This window comes from Marmota flaviventris, chromosome 2 (genome assembly GCF_047511675.1).
Source record: "Marmota flaviventris isolate mMarFla1 chromosome 2, mMarFla1.hap1, whole genome shotgun sequence".
NCBI lineage: Eukaryota > Metazoa > Chordata > Mammalia > Rodentia > Sciuridae > Marmota > Marmota flaviventris.
In genome coordinates this window covers 99,411,301-99,430,415 of record NC_092499.1, presented here as the reverse complement: position 1 = coordinate 99,430,415, position 19,115 = coordinate 99,411,301, and the positions used below count along the sequence as shown (strand labels likewise).

General features: G+C 39.1%; 1 pseudogene; it reads left to right on the top strand.

Annotated features, from left to right (window-relative positions):
* Positions 1-16,697: 16,697 nt before the first annotated feature.
* LOC114082107 (trafficking protein particle complex subunit 1 pseudogene) lies at positions 16,698-17,054 on the top strand (annotated as a pseudogene).
* The last annotated feature ends 2,061 nt before the right edge of the window (positions 17,055-19,115 follow it).

Here is a 19,115-nt window from a genome sequence, read left to right as displayed (position 1 = left end):
ATTCTATTGTATATTAGACCCCTGCTGTTGGCCTTGGCCTGCTACTTTGGAGTTCTCTTGGGGATTTTCGGAGAGTTCCCTTTGGTTGGAGAAATGTGGGAGGAGGGATTTCCGGAGGAGGGAATTCCAGTTAGTGTGTGGTGTGTTGGGGGAGAAGGCCGAGTGCGTGGCGTTTGGGAGTGTTCCCTGGAAGTGTGTGTAGAGTGCCGGTGAGAGTTCAGGAATAAAGGTTGCTGTTTGAACCTACAAGGCTGTGTGGCGGCTCGGTTGTTTTGTGCCCAGCCAGACTGCGGCAGAATTCCAGGTGTGGAGAGGAGGGAATGAACAAATAACTCCAAGATAAAGAGGAGATTTGTTCAAACACCAAAATTTCCAACGTGTAGAGGCAGCCAGTCTGCAACAAGAGCTCCTTGCCTGTGACTTGTGTCTGTTTCCCTCAAATTCTTTACTCCCACTCTCAGGAACTCTTCTACCTCTTCCTTTCCATCAATAATTTGATCACCCAGAGGCAGGAAAATAAATAACAAGCCCAGAAACTCTGGAGGGTGAAGCAGGAGGATTACAAGTTCAAGGCCAGCCTCGAATTTTAGCTGGGAAATAAATAACAAGCCCTGTGTCTTCCCTCAAGAAGTTTATAATGTAAGCCAGCACGGTGGCACAAGGCTATAATCCCAGCAACTCTGGAGGGTGAAGCAGGAAGATTACAAGTTCAAGGCCAGCCTCCCAGTTTAGCAAGATCCTGTCTCAAAATGAAATATTAAAAGGGCTGGTGATGTAACTCGGTAGTAAAGTACACCTGGGTTCAATTCTGAGTGCCAAAAAAAAAAGTTTATAAAGTAGTATCACCACTGACTGTCAGTAAAAAACCCCAAAATCACCTGTTGGTTATATGAAACCAAGCTTTTGGGTTATAGCAGTAAGGGAGACCATGAAGTTGCCAGTCTATAGCCTCTCCAAAGAGAAAAAGGTGTCAGGAGAGGAATAATTATAAGATTTGGGAGATCTGATTTAAGATCAGTCTTTCAATGAAGAGGCCAGATGAGACTGGGTTAATAAGTAATGCTATATAAGTGATATAATAGTTTAAGATGGGTACACAGAGGAAAGGGAGAGTTTTGAAACAAGCATAGAAGAAAAAGCAGTTGTTTGTTAAACCTAATAGAGTAATCTTGTTAAGGAGGGGGCTGTTTACCCTGATGAGTTCAGTTAGTAATGTATTCTTCCTATAAATGGACTTGGAGGAAGTTCCTGAAACTGCAGTACAGTTTTTGCAACTCTTCTTGAGCAAGAATTTCTTGGAATTAAACTGTAGACAGTTGAATTGTAAAATAATGTTAATGCAGTTGGTCTTAGTTTTTAATCCTATTGTGTGGGTCTAAATAGTTCAGTTTTCAGCTTTTTTAAACTTCAGATTATGATCTACTAGTAAGTAGTAAAATCATTTTAGTGTATCATGACCTACATTTTTCCTTAATAGAGTCAAAAAACTAAATCAGAGAGCATCACCTATAATAAAAAGGGCAAGCACTATTTGTGGAATTTTTGGTTATGTCCCACAATTCAACAAGTCTGAAAAGCCATCAATTACGAGACACCATTATTTTATATGCTGTTAAGAAAGCACAAAACCAAAAAAAAAAAAAAAAAAAATCAAAAAACCTTATCAAAATGTGATCCTTCATTTGCTACATTATGCCTTTATAGATATTAAACTGAACTGGAGGAAACACTTTTTTTTTTTTTGGTGCCAGGGATTGAACCCAGGTCCTCATGCTTTCCAGGCAAGCAGTCTGTCACTGAGCCACATCCCCAGCCCAGGAGAAAACACTTAACATTGATGGAAAAAAGGTGTAAAATATACGGTATATATAACTGTTGATTGGATCAAAATGTAAAATGCATTTCTATTTATTGTTTATTATTTCCATGAGTTATGCTATTGCTAAAAGAACTTGGAAACTACTGTTGTAGTGGAAGAATGGAGGAGATAACAAATAAATCCAAGAGAAAGAGGAGGTAAGTACACAACAAGGCAGCATGAAATGAGTTTCCTGAGCAGAGATGCAAACTACCTGCTCATTTGGAACTTTAATGGGAGGAACAAATTGATGAGGACTGGGGACATCAGAAAAGAATCAACTGGAAGAGACCATATTTGAGCTGGGTTTGATCCCATCAAGTAGTAGCAAGAAAAAGACATTCTCAAATGAAAGAGCAGAATGTACAAAGGCATGAGCAATGGGCAAAGTCTGACAGGCCTGGAGGAATGAAGACAAGTTGGCACCAGATGAAGACGGCTTTGATTGCCATGCCAAAACCTGGATTTATGCTAAAGGCAGTAGGAGAGGAATTTAGATGATACAGCTAATATTTTAGAATGATACCTCTGACATTAATGCAAAAGGTAAATTGGATAAGCAAGAGCTAGATCCCTAGAGAGGATAGGAGAATCCATTGTCTTTTTCAGCCCTAAATCCAATTTACTTTATTCTCCAAAAGCCAAAACAAAATCTGGTTTAGGAGGCTGGGCCTGGGGCTCAGTGATAGAGCACTTGCTTAGCACATGTGAGACACCCGATATGATCCTCAGTACCACACAAAAAATTAAATAAATAAAATAAGGTGTTGTGTCCATCTACAACTAAAAAAAAAAATTTGTATGTGTGGTGCTGGGGATTGAACCCAGGGCCTTATGCATGCGAGGCAAGCACTTTACCAACTGAGCTGTATCCCCAGCCCAAAGAATTTAAAAGAATATTAAAAAAAAATCTCGTTTAAGCACGAGAAGAGTGTAGAGGTAGAGAGCATGGAAAGAGAGAGATTATATTTAGATGATTGTTGCATCTCTAATGAGAGGGGAATATTTCATTTGGGGGTCAGAGTGAAATGGACATGATGAATGTTCAAATGGGTTGAAAGTAAATTGAGTCATACAGTGGCTCCCAATTCACTTCTTTGAGTTTAAATTCCCCTTTAGGCTACTTTCCCCAATTAGATTATTCAAGAGGATAAAATACCAAATATTAACTTTTTCAAAATGGAGGAAAAGTAGATTTTAGCAACATAGATTAATTCCTGGAAAATTTCTTAATATAAATAATTGAACATAGCGTGTTAGGAAAATGTAAAAGGTTATCATGGATTCTTTTCAAGTAAGATATTATAAAGAAATACCACTTCCTTTCCTAATAGGATTACTACAGTATTAAACCAGGACGTTGATCATTTTAGGAAGGCAAGACACCTTTGTGGATAAAATGGAGAGATGTAGGTTTAGATTATTGCAGAGAAATTAACATGTAAAATAAATGAGTGCAAATGAGTTGAAATAAAGAGTGCAAATTAATGGCATGATATTAACTTTGAGACAGTTCTCAAGAAAAGTAGACTTGCCTAGTCTCAATAATATTTTTAATCAATGTTTTGTGTGAAGATACTTGTTAAAACTAAGGAAGATACAAAATTTAGATGACAGTATAATTTTAGCTCAAAATCCATCTTCATGTGTAGTAAGGACTCTTTAAAAAGATGACATTTGACTGTAGTAAATACAAATTCCAGTATCTTTGTTCAGAAAAAAATCATTTGAAAAGAGACAGGATTTGGGAGATTTGGCTTGACTTGATAATGTGGCAATAAGTGTAGATATTCAGAGTGTGAGCAGCCACCAAAACCTGACAAAATGTAACAAAATGTGTTAATAGAAAACAGTGTCCCTTTCATAGGGGGTACCAGACCTGTGTTATTCAGCTCAGGATTTCTGCACTTGCATGTTCAAATATAGAAAACACATAAAAAGAACTACCACACATAGCAAACTGGTGTTCATTAGGTAGAGACACTCAGGAAGGGTGTGGAAACTGTATTATCTGAAAAAAAAGATGTGGGAATTGGCTCTGATTAACCAGCAGAGATTTTTCTAAGGGTTGTTATTCAGAAAGTAGATTTATGCCATGTTGCTTGGAGTTCAGATCTGAGACCATCAGGAGGGCTATTGGAGAGGAACATTTTAGCTGGGCCTAAAAAAGGACTATTTTGGATATTGGAACTGAGCCAAGGTGGACAGGACTTCCTGATGAAATAAGCACTACACCCCTGGAAGCATTCAACCAGAAAAAACAATGGCCACCTGTCAAGGATGCTATAAAAGGAATTGCTAAAGGAGGGGCCAGAAAGGAGGTGAATTCCCAAGGAGGTTAATCTCCAACTTAAAGCTTCTATTTACCTTTTTTGGGGGGGCAGGGACTCACTGGGGATTGAACCTAGGGCCATTCTACCTCTGAACTACATGCCTAGCCCTTTTTATTTTATTTTGGAGACAGGGCCTCACTAAATTGCCAAGACTGGCTTTGAACTTGTGATCGTCCCCAGCCTCCTGAGTAGCTGGGATTACAGACATGCATCACTAGGCCTGGCCTATGTTTATGTTCTTAATTTAAAATGACTCCTCTCCTAGACATGGTTTCTAGGAAAATACATTGTATCTTGATTTGTAAACAAAACTGCTTTCTCCTGAAGAAATTCATTGCCAAGTACAGTTGATTATCACAGCTGATTTTCTTTATTTGTTGTAGTTGTGCTCTATAAAGTCCCTGTGAACACTGAATTAGTGAATAGAACCACAGCTCTCAGGAGAAATTCAGGCTAAAGTTCCTGTAAACCTCTAGTCACATTTTTGTTCATCAGTCTATATAGGCTTGTTTTATGTGTATTTCTGTTTAAATATATCTTATTTAATATTAATTGTTGATTCATTGATATTGAACTCATAGCCAGCAGCACTATAACTCATGGCTCTACAAAACTTATCTAATATGTTTTCTTCCTAAGATGCTTCACAGCCTTCTACCACTTAGGAACACTAGACAGCAAGCAACTCACTATTGTGGGGACCACTTTAAAGAGCAAAATCACCAACAAAAGGCAAAATGGGAGAAACACAGCACTGAATAGACCACAGAAAGGCTACTTGAGGATATTATGAGACTTGGGAGTGTCATCTTATTTGACCTTAGCTGGGAATTTTCATATAGAGTGATTCAAATATTTTGCCACTTTGTGCATGTCTGAAAATAACTGCAAAAGTACGGTGAGTTTTGATATTGGAATTATAAATACATTTCAACAATAGGCAAATTTGCAAACAATTGTAAATAATGAGGCTCCATTGCAGTTAAAAATTCTGGAGAATCGGGCTACGGTTGTAGCTCAGTGGGAGGATGTATGCTTAGCATGCACAAGGCACTGGGTTCAGTCCCTAGCATCAAAAAAAAAAAAAAGAAAAGAAAAGAAAAAGAAAAAAAACGGTTATGGAAAGAATATTTTCTGTCAAAATCCATCAAAGTTATATCTAAAGTTGATGAGAGGCAAATCATATGAATGCCTGCTAATGAAATTAAGGATCCCAAATTTAACTTGATGAGAAAACAGGTTCTTATACCTCAGGAGAATGGTAATAGGTATCACTTACCAAGCTCCTAAGAAGTAGCCTGTTTCAGGTAACCACTTCATAAACATTGTACCATTTTCTCAGGCTATGATAAATGGAGCTTCATTAAAAAGCTCCAAAAACACCTTAATTTTTTTAGGAAAAAAACTGCTTTCCTTCTAATAAAATCAATTTATGAAACAAAAATCTAAACACTTTTTGAATAATGGTTATATAACTACATATTTAAATAAACTGGGAAATACCTACTGGATAGTTTTTAAAAACTAATTGTTAAATAATGAAAGCATCCCCCCCACCAATGTACCTTGGAAACCAATGTTTTCTGGAAGTGGGACACATTTGTAGAAATGGTAAAATTGAACTAGTAATATAAGTTTATAAGTTATAGCTTTCTCCTCCATCACCATCCCACTCGCCCTACAACCATCTTTTTTTTTTTTTTTTTTTTGGTGGTGGTGGTTGTGCTGGGGTTGAACCTAGGTCTTTGTGAATGTTCCCAGCCCCAGTGCCTAGACACATACTTTTTAAGAAGAGCACAGAGATAATGACACTATCTGGCTTGAGAGAACTTCAGTCCAAAGGTTTTCTTACTTCGACTCTGTCCTTACTCAAAAGCTTGAGAACAGATACTCCTCATTTCTGGAGATAGTTACATTGTAACTTGAACCGCTTGAGACCACAAAGATTTCTATTACTATCCTCAGTTTTTTTAGAACAACCTGGCCTCTGCCATTAGGCCACTATAAATAAAAGTAAAAAATAGACATGATGCCCCTCTGCCCATGTACAGGAAGTGATAAATGTTTTGAATTGTGAGAACAAAGCAGCTTTCACTACACAAGGTCATGCCCTTCCTCTATACTCCTTTAGAAAAAGCTATCCCATCATTTGGGGAGGAAGTTAATTACTATCAAACTTCAAACTCATGCTGTTCATTAGTCATTTGGAGTGCTCCACTTACTGATACAGTGTAAAATCCTATTTTTTACCTTTATTTGGCAGATATTTTGCCCCCTGGTAGTTACTATCACTAGAACGTGAAGATATCTACATCCCCAGAGGCTGATATTCGCCCCTGGAGTCTGACTGTACCTATCACTGCCTCTGGCAATCCCTTAGGTGTATCATCCTGGGTGAAAAATGGCCAGGGATTCAGAAGAATTAAGATTCATCTGCCCATCCTGGCAATAGCTGTAGGCCTATGATGACCATCCCAGTGTGCCATAAGTTTCTCCCTTTCTGCCCATATCCTCATACAGAAAGACCCCATAGTTAAGAAAGACCCCATGCTTGGTTTGATGCTATACTATTGCCACCTTGACATTCCTAGTAATTTTGTCTTTGAACTTGTGAAGTGAAGTCAGATGGGACAATGGAGTATGCAGGTGAGAAGAGACAGATGCAATAGATAGATGCAATACATGTGTCCACTTCTCCTTGCCATTCTGTTCACTATAACATTCTCCATGCCCCATGAACACAGATCTCTGGTGGACTCACAGTGCATGAGAGTTCAAAGCATAAAAGTGAGTGAGTGTCTACAGCTGAGTAAGTAGAGTTGCTGACAGCTGTGAGATGCCATGCTTTCCATAGGAAAATACAGAAGGCAATGGCTCTGTGTTCTAAAAAAAAAAAAAAAAAAGAGAGAGAGAGAGAGAGAGAGAGAGACTAGGTTACCATATCACAGTTTTTCTTGTGTTAACTTCCTTGTGTTAGCCAACCACCTATACTGAGGACATTTCCTTTCAGGCCTTTCTTTTTCTTCGGGAAGTTAAGGGTATTGATAGAACTATCTGGCTTGATATCTGGCATCAAGAGGTGAAATAATGGTTGAGTGAGTTTTGTGCAGTGTTTGTACTGCTCTGGTAAGAACAAAATATTTTTAATTTTTTTTTTTTAGTTGTAGATGGACGCAATACCTTTTTTATTTATTTATCTTTATGTGGTGTTGAGAGCATCCAATCCAGTGCCACAAAAGTGCTAGGCAAGCGCTCTACAACTGAGCCATGATGCCAACCCCAAGAATAAAATACATTTGAACGTCTGAACTATGAGATAAAAATTGTATCATTTTGATAAATCCATGGAGGAGTTAAATGCTCTTATGTAAAACTTGCTTTGTACAATATATACATCATAAAATTCATGTTAATAATCTAAATTTAATTTTTTCTTACTTAGAATGACATTCAAGAACAAATTTAAAGCACCATAACTAGATAGAAACCTCAGGAGAAAAGAAAATAGCTTTATATTTATTACCTTTAGCAGTATTTTCTTTTTCTGTTTTTTGACACAGGGGCCCCGATAGTATGTAGCCAGTGGTGCTAGAACCACCCCCTCAAAGGAGTTTGCTAGTCCTGAAGGAGGTGGGTCAGGAAAAGAATCTCCAGTGCCCACACTCCCCTCACTGGGAGGACAGAAGCAGCAAGAGAATAGCTCTGTCCTTGTGCATAAGGGTCCAAGGCCGCCTGTAAGCCTAACCGCCCACACTCAGGAGCCACTTCCTGTGTTAAATACACAAGCTTCTTTACTCAGGGAGTTAGGAAGAGGGGGAGGAAAGAAGACTTCGTTCTGTTGCTGGGGCACATTTTCCCATAAAAATAATGTAGGTCACAGTTTTGTAGTCTAATGGGTCAAGCTACATGTGGGCTAAGTGGGCTTCCAAGAGTTGGCCTGAGAACCTAACCAGTATTTATAACATTGTGTCTCAGGGGAAAATGCATTTTCATTTTTAAACAACTAAGTTAGAAGTCAATTTTTGGGAACATAACTCAGTCAAAAGCAGGAACTCTCTGTACCTTCCTGCTCAGCAATTCCCACACTATAGAGAAGAATGGTATCTGTAAGCTCTAGGTAAACAACTAAACATTAATATAAAAAATATTATTCATAGTAATAACTTCACTTTGTCCTCTTGGGAAAGTCCAACCCTTCACATTTGCTGCTTGAAGAACCTGACTGCAGTTTCATCAGAGTTGATTGGTCTCTGGCAACCAGCACACATTAACCAAGCCCAAGAGACTATGTACCATAAACCAGATGCCAATTCATTCAGAACACAAGAATAGCTGAGCTGAGCTGGACTCATGATTCAACCAGTCTGGTATTCTCTGACAGTGATTGTGAACTTCTGTGTTTCATTAATTGTAACTCTAGTGTTGAGCATAGTGCATAAATGTAGTGGTCTCTCAATAAATGCGTGTTGAAAATTAAGTACTTATGAATATTGTAATTGACTGCTATGTCATAAACTTCAAAGAGGTGAGTAGAGATTTCCTCCAAATTTTTACTTATATAATCCAGTTTTAAAAGTAACTTGCTTCTTAGGGAATCTATTTTGGTTATCTTTTTCTATGACCTGGTATATCTATTAGACCTTTACATAAGTTTTCTGGGAAGAATTAAATGTATGATTCCAAGATTGGCTTCATTGCTGATTTGTTAAATATAGGAAAAAATAATGCTTTCTGTTCTGTTTTCCACATTCTTAGCAAAGAGGCCTAGCATTTCATTGTTGTACAACTTTAGGACACAGTTAATGATAAAGTTCTCTTTCTTGGAGTAAAACATAGCTCCAAGCTTACCTTCTTTTAAATGTACTTCAGACTAGCAAACCTAAATGCAGTATCCCAAATCATCTACTGAATGAAACTCATTTGCTATATTTCTGTCCGCTTACATAGCTTTGTGCAATTTAATCTTTTCTTCATTGTATGTCTATTTGGTCTATGGCTTGGTGTTTACTACTTTGGAGAGCTTAAAGACATCTTAGTCCAATGAGTCTTCCTCCATGAGCTCACTCTCAAACAGTCTCTGAAAGTTTTAAATAAGACAAGTCCTCCGGCGGTAATCCTTGAGGGCTCCACTCTGAAACCAGAAGAATCCATTTGGTATCCTGGCACTAACAGTAGTCTGCAAACTGGGTACTGGTCCCAGTTCTGCCACTTATTAGTAGTTTGAATCTGGGCAAGTCATTTAATTTCATCTTTAAAATGGTATAAATAACATCTACCTCACCTTCCTGGCAGCGTCCATCTAAGGATTTTGTGAGGTAATGTGTGAAAAGTACTCTGGAAATGCTAAACAACTATATAAATAAGGGATATTGTTAAAGTCTCCATATAGAAGATTGCCTGTGTAAACCATTATTCCTAAAGTTAAGCCAGATTTCTCCTCTTTCACTCTACTTATTCAATAGTTAGTCTTTGCATACATTATTCCAAGTCACACCCCCACCCCCACACTTTCTTGGTAACTTAGTTGGGAAGTTTTAATTATTTTCAATGTTTAATATGCAAATTGTTAAAAACCTTTTTAAAGTGTAAAGTTCATGGTTTCTGTGCCTATTCATTTCTCATCAAGAAATGTGATCAAATAGTGAAACCTGCAACTTGCTCAAGCTTGTCACTTCCAGGGGCAAAAGCAGAAAGCAGGTGTGCCTTCTCTCAGCCTAGGAGAGAGAGAAGGGGAAGTCCAGGAAACTGTGAGAAAGGGATCTGGAGTGACTGAGGGAAATTCTCCATTCCCACAACAGTATAATAATGAACAGGTTGACTTACACAGAAGCAGCTTATCATACTCTCTTTTAATTTAACCTGGGGTCCATTCTAGCAAAGAAATATTTCTCCCACTTTTAGAAGCCTCCAGTAAAGGTTTATAGGTGCTGCTTCCAAAGGAAAAATGAAAGACAAAGTATTCTTATGGAAAAGAGGGTAAATTTTATAACATGATTTAGGTGTTCGGCAGGGTATGTAATGAAAAGGAAACCATTTTAATGGTTCTTTCTATCCCCTCCCTCCCTCTATGACTCAGATATTACCCCTAAATAATCTTCATCCCAGTATGGTGAAGCTGAGGAAAGATTTCATCTCTAGGTTCCAAGTTCTATAATGGCCTTGGAGAAGAAAGGAACAAAGGCTAGGAAACAGTAACTTTTAAAGGTAATCCAGCCAGACACAGTGGTACATGCCTGTGATCCTAGTAACTCCAAAGGCTGAGGTAAGATCCCAAGTTCAAGACCAGCCTGGGCAACCTCATGAGACCCTATCTCAAAATAGAAATTTAAAAGGTAGGAATGTAGCTCAGTGGTGAAGTGCCCCTGTGTTCGATCCCCAGTACCAGAAAAGACAAAAAAAAAAAAAACCCAAAAACATAAACTATCGAATCACAGGACTAAACCAGTCAGGGTCACTCCAAGTGAATGTGGGTAATAAAGACAGACACAGAAAGTACCTTTTCTTTGGGTTCAGTGACCACTCCTCAGCTGCAGCTGCCACAAGGGGGTCAAGGCAGGCAAGAAAGAGAGGAGCACAGCACGTGCTGAACCCTTTTATTGGGATGAAGCCACTCAAATGAGGGAAGGGGTCAAGTTTCAGAGGGTTGAGTCTTATCTTCCTGATATCTTGCTGTCAGCAAGTTGACTGACATCTAGGAAGGCCACGCCCTTCTCATGCGCCTTGTGGAGATCATAGGCCCAGCCAGCGAAGACGGATATGTCGCCCGCCCAGAGGGGCAAAGTGGTTCAGTCCACCCTGTGTGCCCAATGCTCCTAGTTCACACACACACACAGCCCATGGCTGACTTGCCACATCTCCACACTCTCATCGCTCAAGGCTAAGGGGCGCTTGGTTCCCATGTGGCAGCTCCGGACAATAACCCAAGAGACTTTACATTTCTGTCATAGACTAAGGTGAGGTGAAGTTGAAGACCGGTCTAGCTGTGATAAAATAGACATTTTCCTTTCTTGCCCTATTGTGAAGGATTATAAATTGTATTGCATACACAAAGGTGAATTTTCAATTCACCTTTTCAGTCATCGCCCACTAACTCTTCTAGGACTCTGTATTACTCTTTCAAATGAATTTTTATCTTTTTATCAACATCAGTAATAGGAGGCTCATTCAGATGTTTCTTTAGTCACATTTAATTGATGGGTGTTTATTTTCTAAAAAGCTATTTATCTAGAATGCATGTATTTTAAACCTATTAAAAGTTGTACCATTGGGCTGGGGATGTGGCTCAAGCGGTAGCTCACCTGGCATGCACGGGGCACTGGGTTCGATCCTCAGCACCACATAAAAATAATATAAAGATATTGTGTCCACCGAATACTAAAAAATAAATATTAAAAAATTTTCTCTCTCTAATAAAAAATATTTCAAAAAGTTGTACTCATAGTTGTTGTTGTTTGTTTTGTTTGCTTTTGAAGGCTAGGGAATGAACCCAGGGCCTCACACATGCTAGGTAAGAGATAAGCTTTATCTCCAGCCCAGCATAATGAATTTTTACCTGAAAAAATTGAGAGTAAGTTGCAGACCTGAAATTTATGGTGGACATTGAGGTGTATTGGCCAGGTCTCCCTACAAGGGAGGACTTGTTACCCAACTGTGAAGACTGCTGTCAGCACATAGCTGTCAGCTATCATTTTCTTCAAGGTTTGTCTAACCTACAGAGAACAACCTTGCCAAGAATATGTGCCCTTCCTAAGTGACCCAAATCCAATGATGGTCAAGGCAAAGATAGAAAGACTTGGCTATTTTAGCCCTGTGCAGGATATTGTTGTGGGCCATTTGTACTCAAGAACTCCCTGTGTGGGGTTCATTGAGGCTGTCAGCCTGCATCTCATAATCCACTTTCTCTCTGCCCCATTCTTTTCTTCTTTCCCTTCCCATCCACATATGTTGATCCCAATAGTTCTTCTAGGGCTGGGGTTGTGGCTCAGTGGTAGAATGCTTGCCTAGCACATATGAGGCACCAGGTTCAATCCCCAGCACCATGTAAAAATACTAAATAAACAAAATAAAGGTATTGTGCCCAATAGTTCTTTCAAATAAATATCCTGAACACAAAAGTCTCTTTCAGTCTGCTTCCTAGAAAACCCAAACTGCCACAATTGGAGCCAAAAGAGGTCTGAGAAATCAGATATAAGAGGGGTTTCAGAGCTGGATCACTCACCACTCAGAGCCATATTGTCAGTGATAAGTGGAGTACAGGAAGCCTTTGGTCCATGGTAGATCATATTTTAAAACTTTCAACAATGAGCTGGGAGTGGTGGTGCTTGCCTATAATAACAGTGACTTGCCAGGCTGGGGTAAGAGGATTGCAAGTTCAAGCCCAGCCACAGCAACTGAGCAAAGCCTTAAGCAACTTAGTGAGACCCTGTCTCAAAATAAAAAATAAAAAGGGCTGGGGATGTGGTTCAGTGATTAAGTGCCTCTGGGCTCAATCCCTGGTACCAAAATAAGTAAACAAATAAACTTTCACCAGTGTCGAATTGGGATGATAAACCAGTGGAAAAAAAAATGCATTCACTGGTACAATATATGGCAGAAATAGTACTATAAGGACAATGAATTGGATGGTTATTGTTTAGCTCTATTGAAATTCTAGGAAAAGAAACAAGAAGACTGAATTACTGCCACAATTGAAAGCCAAGTGTGAAAACCAGAGGGTCCCTGAGAGCGTGCAAAGAGATCTTCACAGCCGGGCACGGTGGTGCTCACCTGTAATCCCAGCAGCTTGGGATGCTGAGGCAGGAGGATCTTGAGTTCAAAGCTAGCCTCAGCAAGGAAGAGGTGCTAAGCAACTCAGTGAGACCCTGTCTCTAAATAAGTTACAAAATAGGGCTGGGGATGTGGCTCAGTGGTTGAGTGCCCCTGAGTTCAATACTGGGTACTCAAAATGGAAAAAAAAAAAAAATACCTTCACAGCCTGCAAGGGAAAGGCACAGAAAGTTGAGGATAAAACTCAGGCTAAATCAGTATAGCCAAGTTTCATAGAAGATTAAACTACCAACCAAATTAGGTCTCCTATGCCAAGGACAGGGCTTTTCGGGGTAAACAATCAGACCCTGACACCTGGTATGGGAAAATCTTGGTTAAAGTTCTCCAAAATCTTAAATTTCCAGATTCCTCTGGATCCTGTTAGCCTTCAGATGTGAGCCAACCTTCCCTATTGAAAGAAATATGTTCCCCTTGCTTGAAAAACAAAACAAAGTCTCCTCTCCCACTAGACAACATGTGATGCTTCAGGACCTGCCCTCACCTTCCCCCCATTCACCAAATCTATAATAGGGGTTAAGTTACAGCACAACCCAGTTGGGGCCATTTGCCAGATAACACTATATAAGGAGCAAAAAGATCTAACCAGCATAGGCTGAAGAGGCTGAAGGAGACAGGAGAGTAAGCCTGGGATGAAATTATAAAGATGGTTGATCGAAGAAGATAAAACAGAAGATTGGACAAAATTTAGGTGTACTCTTCAAAAATACAAGATTTATATTTTGACAAGGACCCCAAGAATTATGCAAACTTGCTGGTAAGATGGTTCTGAGGAAGCATGGTCAAAGTGACAAGCCATGTCAAGTAAAATCAGAAAGCCATAAATCTCATAACATGATAAAGGAAAAGATTAAAAGGCTCAGGGAAATAAAAAAGAAAAAAGGATAAAATACCTAGTGGTCAATTTAACAGAAGGAGTGCAAGACCTGTATAATGTAAGCTACAAAACATCATTGAAAGAAATTAAAGAAGACCTAAATAAATGGAAGGGTATTCTGCATTCATAAATTGGAAGACTTAGTAATATTAGAATGGTAATCATCTTCAATTTGATCTGCAAATTAAATGCAATCCTCATCAACCACCTGCCCATGGATTGTGTGTGTGTGTGTGTGTGTGTGTGTGTGTGTGTGAAGATTAACAAACTGATACCAAAATTCATATGAAATGCAAAGAACCCTGAATAACCAAGACAATAATGAATAAAAACAAAGGTAAAGCACTCAATTCCCAATTATGAAATTTATTACAAAGCTGCATTAACCAAAACGATATGAATAGACATACCAATAGAATAGAATTGAAAGTCCAAAAATAAATCTAAACATTTAAGGTTTCGTACTCTATTTCAAATGCTATGATAAAATACCTGAGACTGGGTAATTTGTAAGGAACAAAAACTTATTCTCTCACAGTTTTGGATGATAAGATGTCCAAGAACAAGGCCCTATTGTCTAGCAAGGACTGTTCTTTGCTACCAAGATGGCATCTTATATCTGCATCCTCTAAAGGGGAGAAATGATGGGTCCTCACACAGTAGAAGGTGGAAGGGCAGAGAGATGAAAGCTGTGAAGATTCTTTTATAAGACCCTTCATACATTTATGAAGGAAGAGTTCTCATGGCCTAATTATCTCTTAAAGGACCCACCTGTTAATATTATCACATTGGTAACCCCTGAATTTTGGAGGAGACACATTCAAATCATAGCAATGGGCAGTGGATTTTCATCAAGAATATCAAAACATTTATATGAGGAAGGAAATGTTTTTTCAACAAATTGTTTTAGAACAATTGGATAACCACATGCAAAAAGATGAAATTGAACCTCTGCCTCACACAATATACAAAAATCAACACAACATTAACTATAAACTTACATGTAAGAGGTATAAAATCTTAGAAATAACCTTCAATTAGGGTTCCCAGATATGATATCAAAGTACAGGCAATCAAAGAAAGATATATAACAAGTAATTCTTCAAAATGAAGAAACTTTGTGCTCCAAAGTATACCATCAAAAAGCAAAAAGGGGGCTGGGTACAGTGGTGCACACCTATAATCCCAGCGGTTTGGGAGGCTGAAATAGGAAGATCTCAAGTTCAAAGCCAGCCTCAGCAAAAGCCAGGCACTAAGCAACTCAGTGAGACCCTGTCTCTAAATAAAATACAAAAATGGGCTTGGGATATGACTCAATGGTCAAGTGCCGATGAGTTCAATCCTGGGTGCCAAAAAAAAAAAAAAAAGTAAAAAGTAAAAAGGGCTGGGCATGGTGGTACACACCTATAATCCCAGCAGCTCAGGTTGAGGCTAAGGCAGGAAGATTGCAAGTTCAAAGCCAGCCTCAGCAACTTAGTGAGGCCCTAAACAATTCAGTGAGACCCTGTCTCTAAGTAAAATATAAACAAGGACTGGAGGTTTGGCTATGTGGTTAAGTGCCCCTGGGTTCAATCCCTGGTGCCCCCACACACACACACACCACACCAACACACACAAAAAAAAAAGTAAAAAGGACTGGGCTTGTAGCTTAGTGGTAAAGTGCTTGCCTAGCATGTATGAGGCCCTAGGTTCAATCCCCAGCACAAAGGAAGAAAAACAAAACAAAAAAAAAAAAAAAAAAAAAAAAAGCGAAACAACAACACATAGAATGGGAGAAAATTTGCAAATCATATATCTGATAAGAATCTAATATCCAGAATATATAAAAAACTCTTTATGCGGTGAGATAAAATAATCCAATTTTAAAATAGGCAAAGGATTTGAGGAGTCTTTTCTCTGAAGTTGTACAAATGGACAACAATAACATGAAAAGATGTTTAACACCATGAGTCATTAAGGAAATACGAATCAAAACAACAATAAGACCCCTTTCGTGCTCACTTGAATGGCTATATTTTTTTTAAAAAAAATGAAATAACAGGTGTTGGCAAAGATGCAGGAATACTGTGACCCACATGCGCAGTCAGTCGATCGGAACATAAAGTAGTACAGCAACTTTGGAAACAGTGTGGCAATTGCTGATGAAGCTAAACATAAAGTTGCTATTTGATCCAGCTACTGATTATATTCCTAGGTATATACCCAAGAGAATTGAAAATATGTATATACAAAACATAAACATACAAGAGCCAGGCATGGTGGCACATACATATAATTTCAGCAGCTTGAGAGGATGAGGCAGAAGGATCACAGTCTAGCTTACCAATTTAGTGAGACCCTTAGCAACTTAGTGAGACTCCGTCTCAAAAAATAAAAAGGTCTGGGGATGTAGCTCAGTGGTAAAGCATCTCTGGGTTCAATCCCCAGCGCGCGCGCACACACACACATGCACGCGCGCACGCGCACGCACGCACACACACACACACAAATAAATGTGAACACAATTATCTATAGCACCATTATTCACAGTAGACAAAAAGTGGAAATAACCCAAGTGTCCATCAACTGAGGAATGAATAAACAAAATATGGTATATCCATATAATTAAATATTATTCAACTATGATAAAGGATGAGATTCTGATACATGCTACCACTTGTACAAACCTTGCAACAGTATGCTGAGTGAAAGAAGGTAGACATAAAAGGCTACATATTAACCACTTTGTTGGCGGGATCGCCCAGGAGAATCCGAGCCTGCTGAGTGGAGCTGTCCTGGAACGAGGTTCACATTCCCTGTCCTGCAGATGACTGTCCACAACCTATACCTATTTGACTGGAATGGACTGTGTCTGCATTACAGTGAGTGGCACCACAAGAGGCAAGTAGGGATCCCCAAAGAGGAGGAGTACAAGCTGCTATTCTCTATCTGTTCGTTTGTCAGCAAGGCGTCCCCGCTAAGCATGAAGGACGGCTTCCTGGCCTTCCAAACTAGCCTTTACAAACTCCATTACTATGGAACGCCCACTGGGATCAAGGTTGTCATGAATACTGACTTAGGCATGGGACCCATTCGAGATGTGCTGCACCACATCTACAGGGCGCTGTCCGTGGAACTGGTGGTGAAGAATCCCCTTCGCCTGTTGGGCCAAACTGCAAAGTGAACTCTTCGGCTCTGGGCTAGACTATTAAGTCCACTGTCCGCCGTTCTTCGCTGCCCGCGAGGCTGAAGCACCTTACTTAACTCTTCAGGAGAATGTGGACTGTCTGGGGCCCTTCCTAACTTGTGGCCCCCACTGTAAGCCCCTTCATCTACCCTCCTTCCAAGCAAAACTCTAAAGCCCGCCCTCTACCTGGTGCCCTCCTCTCCAGAATGAAGCCCACAGAAGTCCCAATATCTCCAACCCATCCCTCTCTCCAGTTTTAACCCCTATATGACATATGAGAAGCACAGAATAAACTTTTTGTTCAAATCATACATAGTGTTTGATTCTTATAAATAGACATGTCTACTATAGGCAAATCTGTAGACTCACAAAGTAAATTATCAGTTTCCAGGGATTGGTGGGAGGGATGAATGGAGAGTGACTGCTAATAGACACAGGGTTATGAAAGTATTCTAAAATTGATTGAGGTGCTGGTTGTACAAACCTTGTGGATATACTAAAAATCACTTGATCGTACACTTTAAAATAGTGAACTTCGGCTGGGGCTGGGACTCAGTGGCAGAGTGCTTGCCTAGCATGTGTGAGGCACTGGGTTTGATCCTCAGCACCACATAAAAATAAATAAAATAAAGGCATTTTGTCCATCTACCAACTACAAAAAAATTTTTTTAAATGATGAACTTCATATGAATATATATGAATATTCTATAAAATTGATTGTGGAACTTGTTGCACAACCTTGTGAATATACTGAAAATCACTGAACTTTCCACTTTAAAAGTGAATTTTATGAATACAAATGCTATCTTAACTTTTGAAAAGCACTCAGGGAAATGGACATGCTGGTGTGGATACACAATGAAAGAAGAGAAAACCCTCCAGATGACTATGTTCTGCAGGTGGATATGTCATCTGCCAACAATAGGAATGTGTAGTGAAGGACACCAGAACTACTAAGTTCCGTGGTGGCTCTCTTCTGCAGGCCAGACTAATAGTAGAGGATACTGTGATACATAATTGAACTGGGTTAGCACTGTATGTAGTAGGAACCAGAAATAATCAAGCTGAGTGGCATCACTCATCTATCAGAAATCATGAAGATTTGCCAGGTGTGGTGACACATACCTGTAATCCCAGCCGCTCCTGAGGCTGAGGCAGCCTCAGCAATTTAGCAAGGCCCTGAGCAACTTACCAAAACCTATTTAAAAAAAAAAATATATATATATATATATATATATATATATATATATATATATATATATATATATATAAACCTGGGGATGTAGCTCAGTAGTTAAGCACCTCTGGTTTCAAGCCCTGACCCCTCCGCCCACAAAAAAAAAAAAGAAAGAAAAAAAGAAAAGAAGAAGAAATCACATGGATGCACCAAGCAGTAAGGTCAAAATGGTACCCAGGAACACCTGCCCTGCAGAGAGGTGTAGAGCTGTAGAGAGTTATGGTTCATAAAACATGATGTCCCTTGCTGAAAAATAATGGGCAGCCAACAAAGGCACAACTCAATCTGTACAAGCAAAAACAAACAAACCAAAAAAAAAAAAAAGGAAAGAAAGAAAGAAAGGTGGAGGGAATGGAATTATTTGGGAACCAAGTTTTCATATACAATTGAAATTAAATGGGTTCTAATCTGAACTAGATTACTATAAACTAAGGTATTATTTGTAACCCCCAGAACAACCATTAAGAAAATAACTAAACATTTGTTTATTTATTATAACATATATTAGTGTATAAGTATTACATGTTAAAAGGAATGAGAAGACAATTAAAATGGTAATTTGGAAAATTCTTCTTAACACTAAAGAAGGTATTAATGAAGGAACAGAAAAACAAAAATAGGCACGACATAAAGACAAGAAATAGCAAAATGACAGATACAAATACCTCATATAAAATGACTCAGCCAGTTGACTCAGCCTCTGTCTTCAACCACACCCTTGCTGGCACAATGGATCTATGAGTGAAGTGGCCATGGCAGCAGAATGAGGCTATTCTGAGCCCAATAGCATGGCTTCCTGTGTATCCGGGCTGGACTAGTTA